Source organism: Pleurodeles waltl, chromosome 4_1 (genome assembly GCF_031143425.1).
Source record: "Pleurodeles waltl isolate 20211129_DDA chromosome 4_1, aPleWal1.hap1.20221129, whole genome shotgun sequence".
Lineage (NCBI taxonomy): Eukaryota > Metazoa > Chordata > Amphibia > Caudata > Salamandridae > Pleurodeles > Pleurodeles waltl.
The window spans coordinates 56218742-56238835 of NC_090442.1; the positions used below are offsets into that span (position 1 = coordinate 56218742).

Genomic DNA, 20094 nt, shown 5'->3' on the forward strand with positions numbered 1-20094 from the left:
CACCATTAGACAGTAGTCTGCGCAAGAAAACATCCAACAGTGACAGGACAACCAAGCAAATGACAAACGCTGTGCTGAATAAAGTCATCTTACATGACATTTCGTACAAAGGCCCAGATCATGGGGATGATCGCGCAGAAGCAGCAAGTATCAGAGCCACCGAACCTGAGGTGAGTTACACGAGGAGAAAGGGCGACATGGGGACAGGGGCTAGGGGCTCAGGGAACAGCTACCACAATGCAACCTCGGGTGTGGGGATGCCACTCATTGCGGGTACTGCCCTGGGATTTCCTTTTAGAAAGAATCGCTGGTTAAAGTGTAGTGCACAAAAAACCCAACTCCTCGATTACACTATTAGATAACATCCTTTAACTGCCCCACCCACCCTGTGTGAGTCTCACCCACTTCCCGCCTGCTCCCTCTAGTCTGAGAGTTGTATCTCCACAAAAAACACACAGTGGGGCTCAATGAGCTGCTCATGTCTGACATGGACACCTAAGCAGTGCTGGATTCACAACCTGAAAGCCTGCAAAGGAAAGTGTGCCCGGCAGAAGATAAGCTGCCTGGCAACTCAGAACCTTCTTCTAAGAGAAGTAAGACATGTCACAATGGAGTCTAAGCCTACCTGTCTTATGCCAGGACCTTAGAGCTGCAGGCAGGAGCACAAAGGTAAAAACATATATTGAGTCCCAACACGCTCACTGCGGTGGTTGGTCTCTGTGGCGCAATCGGTTAGCGCGTTCGGCTGTTAACCGAAAGGTTGGTGGTTCAAGCCCACCCAGGGACGTATGCTTTTGCCTACATCAAGTCCTGAATTAAAACACAGCTGTCTGGCTTTGCTCTTAGAGCTCTCGCTTTGCCTGCGTGACATGCTCTATCTCAACATTTCTATCTTCTCTCATCTCTTCACCTCTAGTCATTTCCACCAATAGGACTGGAAACGGGCCACCAAGCCTTCTACTTTAACCACAGGCGTACTGAGGGCCAATAAAAGGCACAGAAGCATTTCTTGATCCGGGGCTGAGAACTGCATGCACAGGGACCTCGTGGCGCAACGGTAGCGCGTCTGACTCCAGATCAGAAGGTTGCGTGTTCAAATCACGTCGGGGTCACTCTTTGACATTTTTTTCCCCACCAAGTCTATATCTCTGACTTCTAAAGCAAAGCCAAAAGAAGGGCGCTTTGCATTGGCTGGGAATCGAACCCGGGCCTCCCGCGTGTCAGGCGAGAATTCTACCACTGAACCACCAATGCTTCACTTACATAGGCTGAGCAGAGAGCCCTGCCGTAGACAGTAGTGATAAGGCCCATGCATTCGCATGGGACACCTATGAACAAAGTTTGCATGGCAAGCCTTGGACTGCCAAACGTTCACATGCTGATGGCAGGAATCAGATGCAGGAGACTGAAACTATGAATGTTTCTGCTTTTGCTAAGGACAGTGGTTTGGGGCCAGTGTTGTGCTTGACAGAGCACGACATCAGCCTGCTCTCTGGCTGCTCCCGGGAGAAGTGGCTGACAGAAAGCACCCTCCAGACCACCAGCAATCTTGTGTTTCACAACATGCCACTGTCACTGGACTTTCCTTCTGGGAAAGCCTAGTCACTGACCTGGCCAGATTCCCTGTCCTCCCCAAAATCCTGGGGAGAAACGGGCAGAGTTCTGCGCCCTGCGCCCTCTTTCGCGTCCCTAACGCGCTCCCAACGCGCCCTACAGCCCTGGTCGGGCACAGCCCTGGTCGGGCTCATACCACTGGGGCCTCTGCCGAGGAAGAGCCCCGGAAGCCTAGGGCCAGGCCTATTGCACAGGCATCTTAGACCAGGCCATTCCGGGATTGCTGTGTTTCACGTCCTGCCCTTCAACACTCCTGGGAGGGCTTTCCCTGAGAACCCTCATGTCTCTGCCCTCCCAGGAGGCTGTGGTTCTATGCAAAATAGGGGGTGCACCACGGGCCGTCCCCTTTCCTCTCTCTCGCCAATATCTTTCACCAAAGCTGAGCCCTGCAGGTAAATGTATCTATCTGGCTGAGGGGCCAGGGAGGGCCTTTGCCTGCAGTCTTACAAGCCAGAGTGCAGAGAAGGCAGCAGCTCTGGGACCGGGACTCTGCTCAAAGACATATCTAACATGCCACAGTGGAGCTGAGATGGGCAAGACACGTGTCTCACAGGCTGGCAGCACACCAAGACAGTGGCAGGAAACTATGCTAACAAGGAAAGAGAAAAGTCACGTGTCTCGTGGCCTTCCCACCATTAGACAGTAGTCTGCGCAAGAAAACATCCAACAGTGACAGGACAACCAAGCAAATGACAAACGCCGTGCTGAATAAAGTCATCTTACATGACATTTCGTACAAAGGCCCAGATCATGGGGATGATCGCGCAGCAGAAGCAGCAAGTATCAGAGCCACCGAACCTGGGGTGAGTTACACGAGGAGAAAGGGCGACATGGGGACAGGGGCTATGGGCTCAGGGAACAGCTACCACAATGCAACCTCGGGTGTGGGGATGCCACTCATTGCGGGTACTGCCCTGGGATTTCCTTTTAGAAAGAATCGCTGGTTAAAGTGTAGTGCACAAAAAACCCAACTCCTCGATTACACTATTAGATAACATCCTTTAACTGCCCCACCCACCCTGTGTGAGTCTCACCCACTTCCCGCCTGCTCCCTCTAGTGTGAGAGTTGTATCTCCACAAAAAACACACAGTGGGGCTCAATGAGCTGCTCATGTCTGACATGGACACCTAAGCAGTGCTGGATTCACAACCTGAAAGCCTGCAAAGGAAAGTGTGCCCGGCAGAAGATAAGCTGCCTGGCAACTCAGAACCTTCTTCTAAGAGAAGTAAGACATGTCACAATGGAGTCTAAGCCTACCTGTCTTATGCCAGGACCTTAGAGCTGCAGGCAGGAGCACAAAGGTAAAAACATATATTGAGTCCCAAAAGCTCACTGCGGTGGTTGGTCTCTGTGGCGCAATCGGTTAGCGCGTTCGGCTGTTAACCGAAAGGTTGGTGGTTCAAGCCCACCCAGGGACGTATGCTTTTGCCTACATCAAGTCCTGAATTAAAACACAGCTGTCTGGCTTTGCTCTTAGAGCTCTCGCTTTGCCTGCGTGACATGCTCTATCTCAACATTTCTATCTTCTCTCATCTCTTCACCTCTAGTCATTTCCACCAATAGGACTGGAAACGGGCCACCAAGCCTTCTACTTTAACCACAGGCGTACTGAGGGCCAATAAAAGGCACAGAAGCATTTCTTGATCCGGGGCTGAGAACTGCATGCACAGGGACCTCGTGGCGCAACGGTAGCGCGTCTGACTCCAGATCAGAAGGTTGCGTGTTCAAATCACGTCGGGGTCACTCTTTGACATTTTTTTGCCCACCAAGTCTATATCTCTGACTTCTAAAGCAAAGCCAAAAGAAGGGCGCTTTGCATTGGCCGGGAATCGAACCCGGGCCTCCCGCGTGGCAGGCGAGAATTCTACCACTGAACCACCAATGCTTCACTTACATAAGCTGAGCAGAGAGCCCTGCCGTAGACAGTAGTGATGAGGCCCATGCATTCGCATGGGACACCTATGAACAAAGTTTGCATGGCAAGCCTTGGACTGCCAAACGTTCACATGCTGATGGCAGGAATCAGATGCAGGAGACTGAAACTATGAATGTTTCTGCTTTTGCTAAGGACAGTGGTTTGGGGCCAGTGTTGTGCTTGACAGAGCACGACATCAGCCTGCTCTCTGGCTGCTCCCGGGAGAAGTGGCTGACAGAAAGCACCCTCCAGACCACCAGCAATCTTGTGTTTCACAACATGCCACTGTCACTGGACTTTCCTTCTGGGAAAGCCTAGTCACTGACCTGGCCAGATTCCTTGTCCTCCCCAAAATCCTGGGGAGAAACGGGCAGAGTTCTGCGCCCTGCGCCCTCTTTCGCATCCCTAACGCGCTCCCAACGCGCCCTACAGCCCTGGTCGGGCACAGCCCTGGTCGGGCTCATACCACTGGGGCCTCTGCCGAGGAAGAGCCCCGGAAGCCTAGGGCCAGGCCTATTGCACAGGCATCTTAGACCAGGCCATTCCGGGATTGCTGTGTTTCACGTCCTGCCCTTCAACACTCCTGGGAGGGCTTTCCCTGAGAACCCTCATGTCTCTGCCCTCCCAGGAGGCTGTGGTTCTATGCAAAATAGGGGGTGCACCACGGGCCGTCCCCTTTCCTCTCTCTCGCCAATATCTTTCACCAAAGCTGAGCCCTGCAGGTAAATGTATCTATCTGGCTGAGGGGCCAGGGAGGGCCTTTGCCTGCAGTCTTACAAGCCAGAGTGCAGAGAAGGCAGCAGCTCTGGGACCGGGACTCTGCTCAAAGACATATCTAACATGCCACAGTGGAGCTGAGATGGGCAAGACACGTGTCTCACAGGCTGGCAGCACACCAAGACAGTGGCAGGAAACTATGCTAACAAGGAAAGAGAAAAGTCACGTGTCTCGTGGCCTTCCCACCATTAGACAGTAGTCTGCGCAAGAAAACATCCAACAGTGACAGGACAACCAAGCAAATGACAAACGCCGTGCTGAATAAAGTCATCTTACATGACATTTCGTACAAAGGCCCAGATCATGGGGATGATCGCGCAGCAGAAGCAGCAAGTATCAGAGCCACCGAACCTGGGGTGAGTTACACGAGGAGAAAGGGCGACATGGGGACAGGGGCTATGGGCTCAGGGAACAGCTACCACAATGCAACCTCGGGTGTGGGGATGCCACTCATTGCGGGTACTGCCCTGGGATTTCCTTTTAGAAAGAATCGCTGGTTAAAGTGTAGTGCACAAAAAACCCAACTCCTCGATTACACTATTAGATAACATCCTTTAACTGCCCCACCCACCCTGTGTGAGTCTCACCCACTTCCCGCCTGCTCCCTCTAGTCTGAGAGTTGTATCTCCACAAAAAACACACAGTGGGGCTCAATGAGCTGCTCATGTCTGACATGGACACCTAAGCAGTGCTGGATTCACAACCTGAAAGCCTGCAAAGGAAAGTGTGCCCGGCAGAAGATAAGCTGCCTGGCAACTCAGAACCTTCTTCTAAGAGAAGTAAGACATGTCACAATGGAGTCTAAGCCTACCTGTCTTATGCCAGGACCTTAGAGCTGCAGGCAGGAGCACAAAGGTAAAAACATATATTGAGTCCCAACACGCTCACTGCGGTGGTTGGTCTCTGTGGCGCAATTGGTTAGCGCGTTCGGCTGTTAACCGAAAGGTTGGTGGTTCAAGCCCACCCAGGGACGTATGCTTTTGCCTACATCAAGTCCTGAATTAAAACACAGCTGTCTGGCTTTGCTCTTAGAGCTCTCGCTTTGCCTGCATGACATGCTCTATCTCAACATTTCTATCTTCTCTCATCTCTTCACCTCTAGTCATTTCCACCAATAGGACTGGAAACGGGCCACCAAGCCTTCTACTTTAACCACAGGCGTACTGAGGGCCAATAAAAGGCACAGAAGCATTTCTTGATCCGGGGCTGAGAACTGCATGCACAGGGACCTCGTGGCGCAACGGTAGCGCGTCTGACTCCAGATCAGAAGGTTGCGTGTTCAAATCACGTCGGGGTCACTCTTTGACATTTTTTTCCCCACCAAGTCTATATCTCTGACTTCTAAAGCAAAGCCAAAAGAAGGACGCTTTGCATTGGCCGGGAATCGAACCCGGGCCTACCGCGTGGCAGGCGAGAATTCTACCACTGAACCACCAATGCTTCACTTACATAGGCTGAGCAGAGAGCCCTGCCGTAGACAGTAGTGATGAGGCCCATGCATTCGCATGGGACACCTATGAACAAAGTTTGCATGGCAAGCCTTGGACTGCCAAACGTTCACATGCTGATGGCAGGAATCAGATGCAGGAGACTGAAACTATGAATGTTTCTGCTTTTGCTAAGGACAGTGGTTTGGGGCCAGTGTTGTGCTTGACAGAGCACGACATCAGCCTGCTCTCTGGCTGCTCCCGGGAGATGTGGCTGACAGAAAGCACCCTCCAGACCACCAGCAATCTTGTGTTTCACAACATGCCACTGTCACTGGACTTTCCTTCTGGGAAAGCCTAGTCACTGACCTGGCCAGATTCCCTGTCCTCCCCAAAATCCTGGGGAGAAACGGGCAGAGTTCTGCGCCCTGCGCCCTCTTTCGCGTCCCTAACACGCTCCCAACGCGCCCTACAGCCCTGGTCGGGCACAGCCCTGGTCGGGCTCATACCACTGGGGCCTCTGCCGAGGAAGAGCCCCGGAAGCCTAGGGCCAGGCCTATTGCACAGGCATCTTAGACCAGGCCATTCCGGGATTGCTGTGTTTCACGTCCTGCCCTTCAACACTCCTGGGAGGGCTTTCCCTGAGAACCCTCATGTCTCTGCCCTCCCAGGAGGCTGTGGTTCTATGCAAAATAGGGGGTGCACCACGGGCCGTCCCCTTTCCTCTCTCTCGCCAATATCTTTCACCAAAGCTGAGCCCTGCAGGTAAATGTATCTATCTGGCTGAGGGGCCAGGGAGGGCCTTTGCCTGCAGTCTTACAAGCCAGAGTGCAGAGAAGGCAGCAGCTCTGGGACCGGGACTCTGCTCAAAGACATATCTAACATGCCACAGTGGAGCTGAGATGGGCAAGACACGTGTCTTACAGGCAGGCAGCACAACAAGACAGTGGCAGGAAACTATGCTAACAAGGAAAGAGAAAAGTCACGTGTCTCGTGGCCTTCCCACCATTAGACAGTAGTCTGCGCAAGAAAACATCCAACAGTGACAGGACAACCAAGCAAATGACAAACGCCGTGCTGAATAAAGTCATCTTACATGACATTTCGTACAAAGGCCCAGATCATGGGGATGATCGCGCAGCAGAAGCAGCAAGTATCAGAGCCACCGAACCTGGGGTGAGTTACACGAGGAGAAAGGGTGACATGGGGACAGGGGCTATGGGCTCAGGGAACAGCTACCACAATGCAACCTCGGGTGTGGGGATGCCACTCATTGCGGGTACTGCCCTGGGATTTCCTTTTAGAAAGAATCGCTGGTTAAAGTGTAGTGCACAAAAAACTCAACTCCTCGATTACACTATAAGATAACATCCTTTAACTGCCCCACCCACCCTGTGTGAGTCTCACCCACTTCCCGCCTGCTCCCTCTAGTCTGAGAGTTGTATCTCCACAAAAAACACACAGTGGGGCTCAATGAGCTGCTCATGTCTGACATGGACACCTAAGCAGTGCTGGATTCACAACCTGAAAGCCTGCAAAGGAAAGTGTGCCCGGCAGAAGATAAGCTGCCTGGCAACTCAGAACCTTCTTCTAAGAGAAGTAAGACATGTCACAATGGAGTCTAAGCCTACCTGTCTTATGCCAGGACCTTAGAGCTGCAGGCAGGAGCACAAAGGTAAAAACATATATTGAGTCCCAAAAGCTCACTCCGGTGGTTGGTCTCTGTGGCGCAATCGGTTAGCGCGTTCGGCTGTTAACCGAAAGGTTGGTGGTTCAAGCCCACCCAGGGACGTATGCTTTTGCCTACATCAAGTCCTGAATTAAAACACAGCTGTCTGGCTTTGCTCTTAGAGCTCTCGCTTTGCCTGCATGACATGCTCTATCTCAACATTTCTATCTTCTCTCATCTCTTCACCTCTAGTCATTTCCACCAATAGGACTGGAAACGGGCCACCAAGCCTTCTACTTTAACCACAGGCGTTCTGAGGGCCAATAAAAGGCACAGAAGCATTTCTTGATCCGGGGCTGAGAACTGCATGCACAGGGACCTCGTGGCGCAACGGTAGCGCGTCTGACTCCAGATCAGAAGGTTGCGTGTTCAAATCACGTCGGGGTCACTCTTTGACATTTTTTCCCCACCAAGTCTATATCTCTGACTTCTAAAGCAAAGCCAAAAGAAGGACGCTTTGCATTGGCCGGGAATCGAACCCGGGCCTACCGCGTGGCAGGCGAGAATTCTACCACTGAACCACCAATGCTTCACTTACATAGGCTGAGCAGAGAGCCCTGCCGTAGACAGTAGTGATGAGGCCCATGCATTCGCATGGGACACCTATGAACAAAGTTTGCATGGCAAGCCTTGGACTGCCAAACGTTCACATGCTGATGGCAGGAATCAGATGCAGGAGACTGAAACTATGAATGTTTCTGCTTTTGCTAAGGACAGTGGTTTGGGGCCAGTGTTGTGCTTGACAGAGCACGACATCAGCCTGCTCTCTGGCTGCTCCCGGGAGATGTGGCTGACAGAAAGCACCCTCCAGACCACCAGCAATCTTGTGTTTCACAACATGCCACTGTCACTGGACTTTCCTTCTGGGAAAGCCTAGTCACTGACCTGGCCAGATTCCCTGTCCTCCCCAAAATCCTGGGGAGAAACGGGCAGAGTTCTGCGCCCTGCGCCCTCTTTCGCGTCCCTAACACGCTCCCAACGCGCCCTACAGCCCTGGTCGGGCACAGCCCTGGTCGGGCTCATACCACTGGGGCCTCTGCCGAGGAAGAGCCCCGGAAGCCTAGGGCCAGGCCTATTGCACAGGCATCTTAGACCAGGCCATTCCGGGATTGCTGTGTTTCACGTCCTGCCCTTCAACACTCCTGGGAGGGCTTTCCCTGAGAACCCTCATGTCTCTGCCCTCCCAGGAGGCTGTGGTTCTATGCAAAATAGGGGGTGCACCACGGGCCGTCCCCTTTCCTCTCTCTCGCCAATATCTTTCACCAAAGCTGAGCCCTGCAGGTAAATGTATCTATCTGGCTGAGGGGCCAGGGAGGGCCTTTGCCTGCAGTCTTACAAGCCAGAGTGCAGAGAAGGCAGCAGCTCTGGGACCGGGACTCTGCTCAAAGACATATCTAACATGCCACAGTGGAGCTGAGATGGGCAAGACACGTGTCTCACAGGCAGGCAGCACAACAAGACAGTGGCAGGAAACTATGCTAACAAGGAAAGAGAAAAGTCACGTGTCTCGTGGCCTTCCCACCATTAGACAGTAGTCTGCGCAAGAAAACATCCAACAGTGACAGGACAACCAAGCAAATGACAAACGCCGTGCTGAATAAAGTCATCTTACATGACATTTCGTACAAAGGCCCAGATCATGGGGATGATCGCGCAGCAGAAGCAGCAAGTATCAGAGCCACCGAACCTGGGGTGAGTTACACGAGGAGAAAGGGCGACATGGGGACAGGGGCTATGGGCTCAGGGAACAGCTACCACAATGCAACCTCGGGTGTGGGGATGCCACTCATTGCGGGTACTGCCCTGGGATTTCCTTTTAGAAAGAATCGCTGGTTAAAGTGTAGTGCACAAAAAACTCAACTCCTCGATTACACTATAAGATAACATCCTTTAACTGCCCCACCCACCCTGTGTGAGTCTCACCCACTTCCCGCCTGCTCCCTCTAGTCTGAGAGTTGTATCTCCACAAAAAACACACAGTGGGGCTCAATGAGCTGCTCATGTCTGACATGGACACCTAAGCAGTGCTGGATTCACAACCTGAAAGCCTGCAAAGGAAAGTGTGCCCGGCAGAAGATAAGCTGCCTGGCAACTCAGAACCTTCTTCTAAGAGAAGTAAGACATGTCACAATGGAGTCTAAGCCTACCTGTCTTATGCCAGGACCTTAGAGCTGCAGGCAGGAGCACAAAGGTAAAAACATATATTGAGTCCCAAAAGCTCACTGCGGTGGTTGGTCTCTGTGGCGCAATCGGTTAGCGCGTTCGGCTGTTAACCGAAAGGTTGGTGGTTCAAGCCCACCCAGGGACGTATGCTTTTGCCTACATCAAGTCCTGAATTAAAACACAGCTGTCTGGCTTTGCTCTTAGAGCTCTCGCTTTGCCTGCGTGACATGCTCTATCTCAACATTTCTATCTTCTCTCATCTCTTCACCTCTAGTCATTTCCACCAATAGGACTGGAAACGGGCCACCAAGCCTTCTACTTTAACCACAGGCGTACTGAGGGCCAATAAAAGGCACAGAAGCATTTCTTGATCCGGGGCTGAAAACTGCATGCACAGGGACCTCGTGGCGCAACGGTAGCGCGTCTGACTCCAGATCAGAAGGTTGCGTGTTCAAATCACGTCGGGGTCACTCTTTGACATTTTTTTGCCCACCAAGTCTATATCTCTGACTTCTAAAGCAAAGCCAAAAGAAGGGCGCTTTGCATTGGCCGGGAATCGAACCCGGGCCTCCCGCGTGGCAGGCGAGAATTCTACCACTGAACCACCAATGCTTCACTTACATAGGCTGAGCAGAGAGCCCTGCCGTAGACAGTAGTGATGAGGCCCATGCATTCGCATGGGACACCTATGAACAAAGTTTGCATGGCAAGCCTTGGACTGCCAAACGTTCACATGCTGATGGCAGGAATCAGATGCAGGAGACTGAAACTATGAATGTTTCTGCTTTTGCTAAGGACAGTGGTTTGGGGCCAGTGTTGTGCTTGACAGAGCACGACATCAGCCTGCTCTCTGGCTGCTCCCGGGAGAAGTGGCTGACAGAAAGCACCCTCCAGACCACCAGCAATCTTGTGTTTCACAACATGCCACTGTCACTGGACTTTCCTTCTGGGAAAGCCTAGTCACTGACCTGGCCAGATTCCCTGTCCTCCCCAAAATCCTGGGGAGAAACGGGCAGAGTTCTGCGCCCTGCGCCCTCTTTCGCGTCCCTAACGCGCTCCCAACGCGCCCTACAGCCCTGGTCGGGCACAGCCCTGGTCGGGCTCATACCACTGGGGCCTCTGCCGAGGAAGAGCCCCGGAAGCCTAGGGCCAGGCCTATTGCACAGGCATCTTAGACCAGGCCATTCCGGGATTGCTGTGTTTCACGTCCTGCCCTTCAACACTCCTGGGAGGGCTTTCCCTGAGAACCCTCATGTCTCTGCCCTCCCAGGAGGCTGTGGTTCTATGCAAAATAGGGGGTGCACCACGGGCCGTCCCCTTTCCTCTCTCTCGCCAATATCTTTCACCAAAGCTGAGCCCTGCAGGTAAATGTATCTATCTGGCTGAGGGGCCAGGGAGGGCCTTTGCCTGCAGTCTTACAAGCCAGAGTGCAGAGAAGGCGGCAGCTCTGGGACCGGGACTCTGCTCAAAGACATATCTAACATGCCACAGTGGAGCTGAGATGGGCAAGACACGTGTCTCACAGGCAGGCAGCACAACAAGACAGTGGCAGGAAACTATGCTAACAAGGAAAGAGAAAAGTCACGTGTCTCGTGGCCTTCCCACCATTAGACAGTAGTCTGCGCAAGAAAACATCCAACAGTGACAGGACAACCAAGCAAATGACAAACGCCGTGCTGAATAAAGTCATCTTACATGACATTTCGTACAAAGGCCCAGATCATGGGGATGATCGCGCAGAAGCAGCAAGTATCAGAGCCACCGAACCTGAGGTGAGTTACACGAGGAGAAAGGGCGACATGGGGACAGGGGCTAGGGGCTCAGGGAACAGCTACCACAATGCAACCTCGGGTGTGGGGATGCCACTCATTGCGGGTAATGCCCTGGGATTTCCTTTTAGAAAGAATCGCTGGTTAAAGTGTAGTGCACAAAAAACCCAACTCCTCGATTACACTATTAGATAACATCCTTTAACTGCCCCACCCACCCTGTGTGAGTCATACCCACTTCCCGCCTGCTCCCTCTAGTCTGAGAGTTGTATCTCCACAAAAAACACACAGTGGGGCTCAATGAGCTGCTCATGTCTGACATGGACACCTAAGCAGTGCTGGATTCACAACCTGAAAGCCTGCAAAGGAAAGTGTGCCCGGCAGAAGATAAGCTGCCTGGCAACTCAGAACCTTCTTCTAAGAGAAGTAAGACATGTCACAATGGAGTCTAAGCCTACCTGTCTTATGCCAGGACCTTAGAGCTGCAGGCAGGAGCACAAAGGTAAAAACATATATTGAGTCCCAACACGCTCACTGCGGTGGTTGGTCTCTGTGGCGCAATCGGTTAGCGCGTTCGGCTGTTAACCGAAAGGTTGGTGGTTCAAGCCCACCCAGGGACGTATGCTTTTGCCTACATCAAGTCCTGAATTAAAACACAGCTGTCTGGCTTTGCTCTTAGAGCTCTCGCTTTGCCTGCGTGACATGCTCTATCTCAACATTTCTATCTTCTCTCATCTCTTCACCTCTAGTCATTTCCACCAATAGGACTGGAAACGGGCCACCAAGCCTTCTACTTTAACCACAGGTGTACTGAGGGCCAATAAAAGGCACAGAAGCATTTCTTGATCCGGGGCTGAGAACTGCATGCACAGGGACCTCGTGGCGCAACGGTAGCGCGTCTGACTCCAGATCAGAAGGTTGCGTGTTCAAATCACGTCGGGGTCACTCTTTGACATTTTTTTCCCCACCAAGTCTATATCTCTGACTTCTAAAGCAAAGCCAAAAGAAGGGCGCTTTGCATTGGCCGGGAATCGAACCCGGGCCTCCCGCGTGGCAGGCGAGAATTCTACCACTGAACCACCAATGCTTCACTTACATAGGCTGAGCAGAGAGCCCTGCCGTAGACAGTAGTGATGAGGCCCATGCATTCGCATGGGACACCTATGAACAAAGTTTGCATGGCAAGCCTTGGACTGCCAAACGTTCACATGCTGATGGCAGGAATCAGATGCAGGAGACTGAAACTATGAATGTTTCTGCTTTTGCTAAGGACAGTGGTTTGGGGCCAGTGTTGTGCTTGACAGAGCACGACATCAGCCTGCTCTCTGGCTGCTCCCGGGAGAAGTGGCTGACAGAAAGCACCCTCCAGACCACCAGCAATCTTGTGTTTCACAACATGCCACTGTCACTGGACTTTCCTTCTGGGAAAGCCTAGTCACTGACCTGGCCAGATTCCCTGTCCTCCCCAAAATCCTGGGGAGAAACGGGCAGAGTTCTGCGCCCTGCGCCCTCTTTCGCGTCCCTAACGCGCTCCCAACGCGCCCTACAGCCCTGGTCGGGCACAGCCCTGGTCGGGCTCATACCACTGGGGCCTCTGCCGAGGAAGAGCCCCGGAAGCCTAGGGCCAGGCCTATTGCACAGGCATCTTAGACCAGGCCATTCCGGGATTGCTGTGTTTCACGTCCTGCCCTTCAACACTCCTGGGAGGGCTTTCCCTGAGAACCCTCATGTCTCTGCCCTCCCAGGAGGCTGTGGTTCTATGCAAAATAGGGGGTGCACCACGGGCCGTCCCCTTTCCTCTCTCTCGCCAATATCTTTCACCAAAGCTGAGCCCTGCAGGTAAATGTATCTATCTGGCTGAGGGGCCAGGGAGGGCCTTTGCCTGCAGTCTTACAAGCCAGAGTGCAGAGAAGGCAGCAGCTCTGGGACCGGGACTCTGCTCAAAGACATATCTAACATGCCACAGTGGAGCTGAGATGGGCAAGACACGTGTCTCACAGGCTGGCAGCACACCAAGACAGTGGCAGGAAACTATGCTAACAAGGAAAGAGAAAAGTCACGTGTCTCGTGGCCTTCCCACCATTAGACAGTAGTCTGCGCAAGAAAACATCCAACAGTGACAGGACAACCAAGCAAATGACAAACGCCGTGCTGAATAAAGTCATCTTACATGACATTTCGTACAAAGGCCCAGATCATGGGGATGATCGCGCAGCAGAAGCAGCAAGTATCAGAGCCACCGAACCTGGGGTGAGTTACACGAGGAGAAAGGGCGACATGGGGACAGGGGCTATGGGCTCAGGGAACAGCTACCACAATGCAACCTCGGGTGTGGGGATGCCACTCATTGCGGGTACTGCCCTGGGATTTCCTTTTAGAAAGAATCGCTGGTTAAAGTGTAGTGCACAAAAAACCCAACTCCTCGATTACACTATTAGATAACATCCTTTAACTGCCCCACCCACCCTGTGTGAGTCTCACCCACTTCCCGCCTGCTCCCTCTAGTCTGAGAGTTGTATCTCCACAAAAAACACACAGTGGGGCTCAATGAGCTGCTCATGTCTGACATGGACACCTAAGCAGTGCTGGATTCACAACCTGAAAGCCTGCAAAGGAAAGTGTGCCCGGCAGAAGATAAGCTGCCTGGCAACTCAGAACCTTCTTCTAAGAGAAGTAAGACATGTCACAATGGAGTCTAAGCCTACCTGTCTTATGCCAGGACCTTAGAGCTGCAGGCAGGAGCACAAAGGTAAAAACATATATTGAGTCCCAACACGCTCACTGCGGTGGTTGGTCTCTGTGGCGCAATCGGTTAGCGTGTTCGGCTGTTAACCGAAAGGTTGGTGGTTCAAGCCCACCCAGGGACGTATGCTTTTGCCTACATCAAGTCCTGAATTAAAACACAGCTGTCTGGCTTTGCTCTTAGAGCTCTCGCTTTGCCTGCGTGACATGCTCTATCTCAACATTTCTATCTTCTCTCATCTCTTCACCTCTAGTCATTTCCACCAATAGGACTGGAAACGGGACACCAAGCCTTCTACTTTAACCACAGGCGTACTGAGGGCCAATAAAAGGCACAGAAGCATTTCTTGATCCGGGGCTGAGAACTGCATGCACAGGGACCTCGTGGCGCAACGGTAGCGCGTCTGACTCCAGATCAGAAGGTTGCATGTTCAAATCACGTCGGGGTCACTCTTTGACATTTTTTTTCCCACCAAGTCTATATCTCTGACTTCTAAAGCAAAGCCAAAAGAAGGGCGCTTTGCATAGGCCGGGAATCGAACCCGGGCCTCCCGCGTGGCAGGCGAGAATTCTACCACTGAACCACCAATGCTTCACTTACATAGGCTGAGCAGAGAGCCCTGCCGTAGACAGTAGTGATGAGGCCCATGCATTCGCATGGGACACCTATGAACAAAGTTTGCATGGCAAGCCTTGGACTGCTAAACGTTCACATGCTGATGGCAGGAATCAGATGCAGGAGACTGAAACTATGAATGTTTCTGCTTTTGCTAAGGACAGTGGTTTGGGGCCAGTGTTGTGCTTGACAGAGCACGACATCAGCCTGCTCTCTGGCTGCTCCCGGGAGAAGTGGCTGACAGAAAGCACCCTCCAGACCACCAGCAATCTTGTGTTTCACAACATGCCACTGTCACTGGACTTTCCTTCTGGGAAAGCCTAGTCACTGACCTGGCCAGATTCCCTGTCCTCCCCAAAATCCTGGGGAGAAACGGGCAGAGTTCTGCGCCCTGCACCCTGTTTCGCGTCCCTAACGCGCTCCCAACGCGCCCTACAGCCCTGGTCGGGCACAGCCCTGGTCGGGCTCATACCACTGGGGCCTCTGCCGAGGAAGAGCCCCGGAAGCCTAGGGCCAGGCCTATTGCACAGGCATCTTAGACCAGGCCATTCCGGGATTGCTGTGTTTCACGTCCTGCCCTTCAACACTCCTGGGAGGGCTTTCCCTGAGAACCCTCCTGTCTCTGCCCTCCCAGGAGGCTGTGGTTCTATGCAAAATAGGGGGTGCACCACGGGCCGTCCCCTTTCCTCTCTCTCGCCAATATCTTTCACCAAAGCTGAGCCCTGCAGGTAAATGTATCTATCTGGCTGAGGGGCCAGGGAGGGCCTTTGCCTGCAGTCTTACAAGCCAGAGTGCAGAGAAGGCAGCAGCTCTGGGACCGGGACTCTGCTCAAAGACATATCTAACATGCCACAGTGGAGCTGAGATGGGCAAGACACGTGTCTCACAGGCAGGCAGCACAACAAGACAGTGGCAGGAAACTATGCTAACAAGGAAAGAGAAAAGTCACGTGTCTCGTGGCCTTCCCACCATTAGACAGTAGTCTGCGCAAGAAAACATCCAACAGTGACAGGACAACCAAGCAAATGACAAACGCTGTGCTGAATAAAGTCATCTTACATGACATTTCGTACAAAGGCCCAGATCATGGGGATGATCGCGCAGAAGCAGCAAGTATCAGAGCCACCGAACCTGAGGTGAGTTACACGAGGAGAAAGGGCGACATGGGGACAGGGGCTAGGGGCTCAGGGAACAGCTACCACAATGCAACCTCGGGTGTGGGGATGCCACTCATTGCGGGTACTGCCCTGGGATTTCCTTTTAGAAAGAATCGCTGGTTAAAGTGTAGTGCACAAAAAACCCAACTCCTCGATTACACTATTAGATAACATCCTTTAACTGCCCCACCCACCCTGTGTGAGTCTCACCCACTTCCCGCCTGCTCCCTCTAGTCTGAGAGTTGTATCTCCACAAAAAACACACAGTGGGGCTCAATGAGCTGCTCATGTCTGACATGGACATCTAAGCAGTGCTGGATTCACAACCTGAAAGCCTGCAAAGGAAAGTGTGCCCGGCAGAAGATAAGCTGCCTGGCAACTCAGAACCTTCTTCTAAGAGAAGTAAGACATGTCACAATGGAGTCTAAGCCTACCTGTCTTATGCCAGGACCTTAGAGCTGCAGGCAGGAGCACAAAGGTAAAAACATATATTGAGTCCCAACACGCTCACTGCGGTGGTTGGTCTCTGTGGCGCAATCGGTTAGCGCGTTCGGCTGTTAACCGAAAGGTTGGTGGTTCAAGCCCACCCAGGGACGTATGCTTTTGCCTACATCAAGTCCTGAATTAAAACACAGCTGTCTGGCTTTGCTCTTAGAGCTCTCGCTTTGCCTGCGTGACATGCTCTATCTCAACATTTCTATCTTCTCTCATCTCTTCACCTCTAGTCATTTCCACCAATAGGACTGGAAACGGGCCACCAAGCCTTCTACTTTAACCACAGGCGTACTGAGGGCCAATAAAAGGCACAGAAGCATTTCTTGATCCGGGGCTGAGAACTGCATGCACAGGGACCTCGTGGCGCAACGGTAGCGCGTCTGACTCCAGATCAGAAGGTTGCGTGTTCAAATCACGTCGGGGTCACTCTTTGACATTTTTTTCCCCACCAAGTCTATATCTCTGACTTCTAAAGCAAAGCCAAAAGAAGGGCGCTTTGCATTGGCTGGGAATCGAACCCGGGCCTCCCGCGTGTCAGGCGAGAATTCTACCACTGAACCACCAATGCTTCACTTACATAGGCTGAGCAGAGAGCCCTGCCGTAGACAGTAGTGATAAGGCCCATGCATTCGCATGGGACACCTATGAACAAAGTTTGCATGGCAAGCCTTGGACTGCCAAACGTTCACATGCTGATGGCAGGAATCAGATGCAGGAGACTGAAACTATGAATGTTTCTGCTTTTGCTAAGGACAGTGGTTTGGGGCCAGTGTTGTGCTTGACAGAGCACGACATCAGCCTGCTCTCTGGCTGCTCCCGGGAGAAGTGGCTGACAGAAAGCACCCTCCAGACCACCAGCAATCTTGTGTTTCACAACATGCCACTGTCACTGGACTTTCCTTCTGGGAAAGCCTAGTCACTGACCTGGCCAGATTCCCTGTCCTCCCCAAAATCCTGGGGAGAAACGGGCAGAGTTCTGCGCCCTGCGCCCTCTTTCGCGTCCCTAACGCGCTCCCAACGCGCCCTACAGCCCTGGTCGGGCACAGCCCTGGTCGGGCTCATACCACTGGGGCCTCTGCCGAGGAAGAGCCCCGGAAGCCTAGGGCCAGGCCTATTGCACAGGCATCTTAGACCAGGCCATTCCGGGATTGCTGTGTTTCACGTCCTGCCCTTCAACACTCCTGGGAGGGCTTTCCCTGAGAACCCTCATGTCTCTGCCCTCCCAGGAGGCTGTGGTTCTATGCAAAATAGGGGGTGCACCACGGGCCGTCCCCTTTCCTCTCTCTCGCCAATATCTTTCACCAAAGCTGAGCCCTGCAGGTAAATGTATCTATCTGGCTGAGGGGCCAGGGAGGGCCTTTGCCTGCAGTCTTACAAGCCAGAGTGCAGAGAAGGCAGCAGCTCTGGGACCGGGACTCTGCTCAAAGACATATCTAACATGCCACAGTGGAGCTGAGATGGGCAAGACACGTGTCTCACAGGCTGGCAGCACACCAAGACAGTGGCAGGAAACTATGCTAACAAGGAAAGAGAAAAGTCACGTGTCTCGTGGCCTTCCCACCATTAGACAGTAGTCTGCGCAAGAAAACATCCAACAGTGACAGGACAACCAAGCAAATGACAAACGCCGTGCTGAATAAAGTCATCTTACATGACATTTCGTACAAAGGCCCAGATCATGGGGATGATCGCGCAGCAGAAGCAGCAAGTATCAGAGCCACCGAACCTGGGGTGAGTTACACGAGGAGAAAGGGCGACATGGGGACAGGGGCTATGGGCTCAGGGAACAGCTACCACAATGCAACCTCGGGTGTGGGGATGCCACTCATTGCGGGTACTGCCCTGGGATTTCCTTTTAGAAAGAATCGCTGGTTAAAGTGTAGTGCACAAAAAACCCAACTCCTCGATTACACTATTAGATAACATCCTTTAACTGCCCCACCCACCCTGTGTGAGTCTCACCCACTTCCCGCCTGCTCCCTCTAGTGTGAGAGTTGTATCTCCACAAAAAACACACAGTGGGGCTCAATGAGCTGCTCATGTCTGACATGGACACCTAAGCAGTGCTGGATTCACAACCTGAAAGCCTGCAAAGGAAAGTGTGCCCGGCAGAAGATAAGCTGCCTGGCAACTCAGAACCTTCTTCTAAGAGAAGTAAGACATGTCACAATGGAGTCTAAGCCTACCTGTCTTATGCCAGGACCTTAGAGCTGCAGGCAGGAGCACAAAGGTAAAAACATATATTGAGTCCCAAAAGCTCACTGCGGTGGTTGGTCTCTGTGGCGCAATCGGTTAGCGCGTTCGGCTGTTAACCGAAAGGTTGGTGGTTCAAGCCCACCCAGGGACGTATGCTTTTGCCTACATCAAGTCCTGAATTAAAACACAGCTGTCTGGCTTTGCTCTTAGAGCTCTCGCTTTGCCTGCGTGACATGCTCTATCTCAACATTTCTATCTTCTCTCATCTCTTCACCTCTAGTCATTTCCACCAATAGGACTGGAAACGGGCCACCAAGCCTTCTACTTTAACCACAGGCGTACTGAGGGCCAATAAAAGGCACAGAAGCATTTCTTGATCCGGGGCTGAGAACTGCATGCACAGGGACCTCGTGGCGCAACGGTAGCGCGTCTGACTCCAGATCAGAAGGTTGCGTGTTCAAATCACGTCGGGGTCACTCTTTGACATTTTTTTGCCCACCAAGTCTATATCTCTGACTTCTAAAGCAAAGCCAAAAGAAGGGCGCTTTGCATTGGCCGGGAATCGAACCCGGGCCTCCCGCGTGGCAGGCGAGAATTCTACCACTGAACCACCAATGCTTCACTTACATAAGCTGAGCAGAGAGCCCTGCCGTAGACAGTAGTGATGAGGCCCATGCATTCGCATGGGACACCTATGAACAAAGTTTGCATGGCAAGCCTTGGACTGCCAAACGTTCACATGCTGATGGCAGGAATCAGATGCAGGAGACTGAAACTATGAATGTTTCTGCTTTTGCTAAGGACAGTGGTTTGGGGCCAGTGTTGTGCTTGACAGAGCACGACATCAGCCTGCTCTCTGGCTGCTCCCGGGAGAAGTGGCTGACAGAAAGCACCCTCCAGACCACCAGCAATCTTGTGTTTCACAACATGCCACTGTCACTGGACTTTCCTTCTGGGAAAGCCTAGTCACTGACCTGGCCAGATTCCTTGTCCTCCCCAAAATCCTGGGGAGAAACGGGCAGAGTTCTGCGCCCTGCGCCCTCTTTCGCATCCCTAACGCGCTCCCAACGCGCCCTACAGCCCTGGTCGGGCACAGCCCTGGTCGGGCTCATACCACTGGGGCCTCTGCCGAGGAAGAGCCCCGGAAGCCTAGGGCCAGGCCTATTGCACAGGCATCTTAGACCAGGCCATTCCGGGATTGCTGTGTTTCACGTCCTGCCCTTCAACACTCCTGGGAGGGCTTTCCCTGAGAACCCTCATGTCTCTGCCCTCCCAGGAGGCTGTGGTTCTATGCAAAATAGGGGGTGCACCACGGGCCGTCCCCTTTCCTCTCTCTCGCCAATATCTTTCACCAAAGCTGAGCCCTGCAGGTAAATGTATCTATCTGGCTGAGGGGCCAGGGAGGGCCTTTGCCTGCAGTCTTACAAGCCAGAGTGCAGAGAAGGCAGCAGCTCTGGGACCGGGACTCTGCTCAAAGACATATCTAACATGCC

The 20094-nt window shown here is 52.7% G+C and overlaps 23 non-coding genes across 23 annotated transcripts; 17 read left to right on the plus strand and 6 right to left on the minus strand.

Moving 5' to 3' along the window:
• Window positions 1-713: 713 nt before the first annotated feature.
• Window positions 714-787, plus strand: TRNAN-GUU (transfer RNA asparagine (anticodon GUU)). Its single transcript has one exon. It is a non-coding gene; the product is annotated as a tRNA-Asn (tRNA).
• Window positions 788-1040: 253 nt separating this feature from the next.
• TRNAW-CCA (transfer RNA tryptophan (anticodon CCA)) lies at window positions 1041-1112 on the plus strand. Its single transcript has one exon. It is a non-coding gene; the product is annotated as a tRNA-Trp (tRNA).
• A 71-nt stretch (window positions 1113-1183) lies between these two features.
• Window positions 1184-1254, minus strand: TRNAV-GAC (transfer RNA valine (anticodon GAC)). Its single transcript has one exon. It is a non-coding gene; the product is annotated as a tRNA-Val (tRNA).
• A 1705-nt stretch (window positions 1255-2959) lies between these two features.
• On the plus strand, window positions 2960-3033 carry TRNAN-GUU (transfer RNA asparagine (anticodon GUU)). Its single transcript has one exon. It is a non-coding gene; the product is annotated as a tRNA-Asn (tRNA).
• A 253-nt stretch (window positions 3034-3286) lies between these two features.
• On the plus strand, window positions 3287-3358 carry TRNAW-CCA (transfer RNA tryptophan (anticodon CCA)). The gene has a single exon. It is a non-coding gene; the product is annotated as a tRNA-Trp (tRNA).
• Window positions 3359-3429: 71 nt separating this feature from the next.
• TRNAG-GCC (transfer RNA glycine (anticodon GCC)) lies at window positions 3430-3500 on the minus strand. The gene has a single exon. It is a non-coding gene; the product is annotated as a tRNA-Gly (tRNA).
• A 1706-nt stretch (window positions 3501-5206) lies between these two features.
• TRNAN-GUU (transfer RNA asparagine (anticodon GUU)) lies at window positions 5207-5280 on the plus strand. Its single transcript has one exon. It is a non-coding gene; the product is annotated as a tRNA-Asn (tRNA).
• Window positions 5281-5533: 253 nt separating this feature from the next.
• On the plus strand, window positions 5534-5605 carry TRNAW-CCA (transfer RNA tryptophan (anticodon CCA)). The gene has a single exon. It is a non-coding gene; the product is annotated as a tRNA-Trp (tRNA).
• A 1847-nt stretch (window positions 5606-7452) lies between these two features.
• On the plus strand, window positions 7453-7526 carry TRNAN-GUU (transfer RNA asparagine (anticodon GUU)). The gene has a single exon. It is a non-coding gene; the product is annotated as a tRNA-Asn (tRNA).
• A 253-nt stretch (window positions 7527-7779) lies between these two features.
• Window positions 7780-7851, plus strand: TRNAW-CCA (transfer RNA tryptophan (anticodon CCA)). The gene has a single exon. It is a non-coding gene; the product is annotated as a tRNA-Trp (tRNA).
• A 1846-nt stretch (window positions 7852-9697) lies between these two features.
• On the plus strand, window positions 9698-9771 carry TRNAN-GUU (transfer RNA asparagine (anticodon GUU)). The gene has a single exon. It is a non-coding gene; the product is annotated as a tRNA-Asn (tRNA).
• A 253-nt stretch (window positions 9772-10024) lies between these two features.
• TRNAW-CCA (transfer RNA tryptophan (anticodon CCA)) lies at window positions 10025-10096 on the plus strand. Its single transcript has one exon. It is a non-coding gene; the product is annotated as a tRNA-Trp (tRNA).
• Window positions 10097-10167: 71 nt separating this feature from the next.
• On the minus strand, window positions 10168-10238 carry TRNAG-GCC (transfer RNA glycine (anticodon GCC)). The gene has a single exon. It is a non-coding gene; the product is annotated as a tRNA-Gly (tRNA).
• A 1703-nt stretch (window positions 10239-11941) lies between these two features.
• Window positions 11942-12015, plus strand: TRNAN-GUU (transfer RNA asparagine (anticodon GUU)). The gene has a single exon. It is a non-coding gene; the product is annotated as a tRNA-Asn (tRNA).
• Window positions 12016-12268: 253 nt separating this feature from the next.
• Window positions 12269-12340, plus strand: TRNAW-CCA (transfer RNA tryptophan (anticodon CCA)). Its single transcript has one exon. It is a non-coding gene; the product is annotated as a tRNA-Trp (tRNA).
• Window positions 12341-12411: 71 nt separating this feature from the next.
• TRNAG-GCC (transfer RNA glycine (anticodon GCC)) lies at window positions 12412-12482 on the minus strand. The gene has a single exon. It is a non-coding gene; the product is annotated as a tRNA-Gly (tRNA).
• Window positions 12483-14188: 1706 nt separating this feature from the next.
• TRNAN-GUU (transfer RNA asparagine (anticodon GUU)) lies at window positions 14189-14262 on the plus strand. Its single transcript has one exon. It is a non-coding gene; the product is annotated as a tRNA-Asn (tRNA).
• Window positions 14263-16432: 2170 nt separating this feature from the next.
• On the plus strand, window positions 16433-16506 carry TRNAN-GUU (transfer RNA asparagine (anticodon GUU)). Its single transcript has one exon. It is a non-coding gene; the product is annotated as a tRNA-Asn (tRNA).
• Window positions 16507-16759: 253 nt separating this feature from the next.
• On the plus strand, window positions 16760-16831 carry TRNAW-CCA (transfer RNA tryptophan (anticodon CCA)). The gene has a single exon. It is a non-coding gene; the product is annotated as a tRNA-Trp (tRNA).
• A 71-nt stretch (window positions 16832-16902) lies between these two features.
• Window positions 16903-16973, minus strand: TRNAV-GAC (transfer RNA valine (anticodon GAC)). The gene has a single exon. It is a non-coding gene; the product is annotated as a tRNA-Val (tRNA).
• A 1705-nt stretch (window positions 16974-18678) lies between these two features.
• Window positions 18679-18752, plus strand: TRNAN-GUU (transfer RNA asparagine (anticodon GUU)). The gene has a single exon. It is a non-coding gene; the product is annotated as a tRNA-Asn (tRNA).
• A 253-nt stretch (window positions 18753-19005) lies between these two features.
• On the plus strand, window positions 19006-19077 carry TRNAW-CCA (transfer RNA tryptophan (anticodon CCA)). Its single transcript has one exon. It is a non-coding gene; the product is annotated as a tRNA-Trp (tRNA).
• A 71-nt stretch (window positions 19078-19148) lies between these two features.
• TRNAG-GCC (transfer RNA glycine (anticodon GCC)) lies at window positions 19149-19219 on the minus strand. The gene has a single exon. It is a non-coding gene; the product is annotated as a tRNA-Gly (tRNA).
• Window positions 19220-20094: the final 875 nt, after the last annotated feature.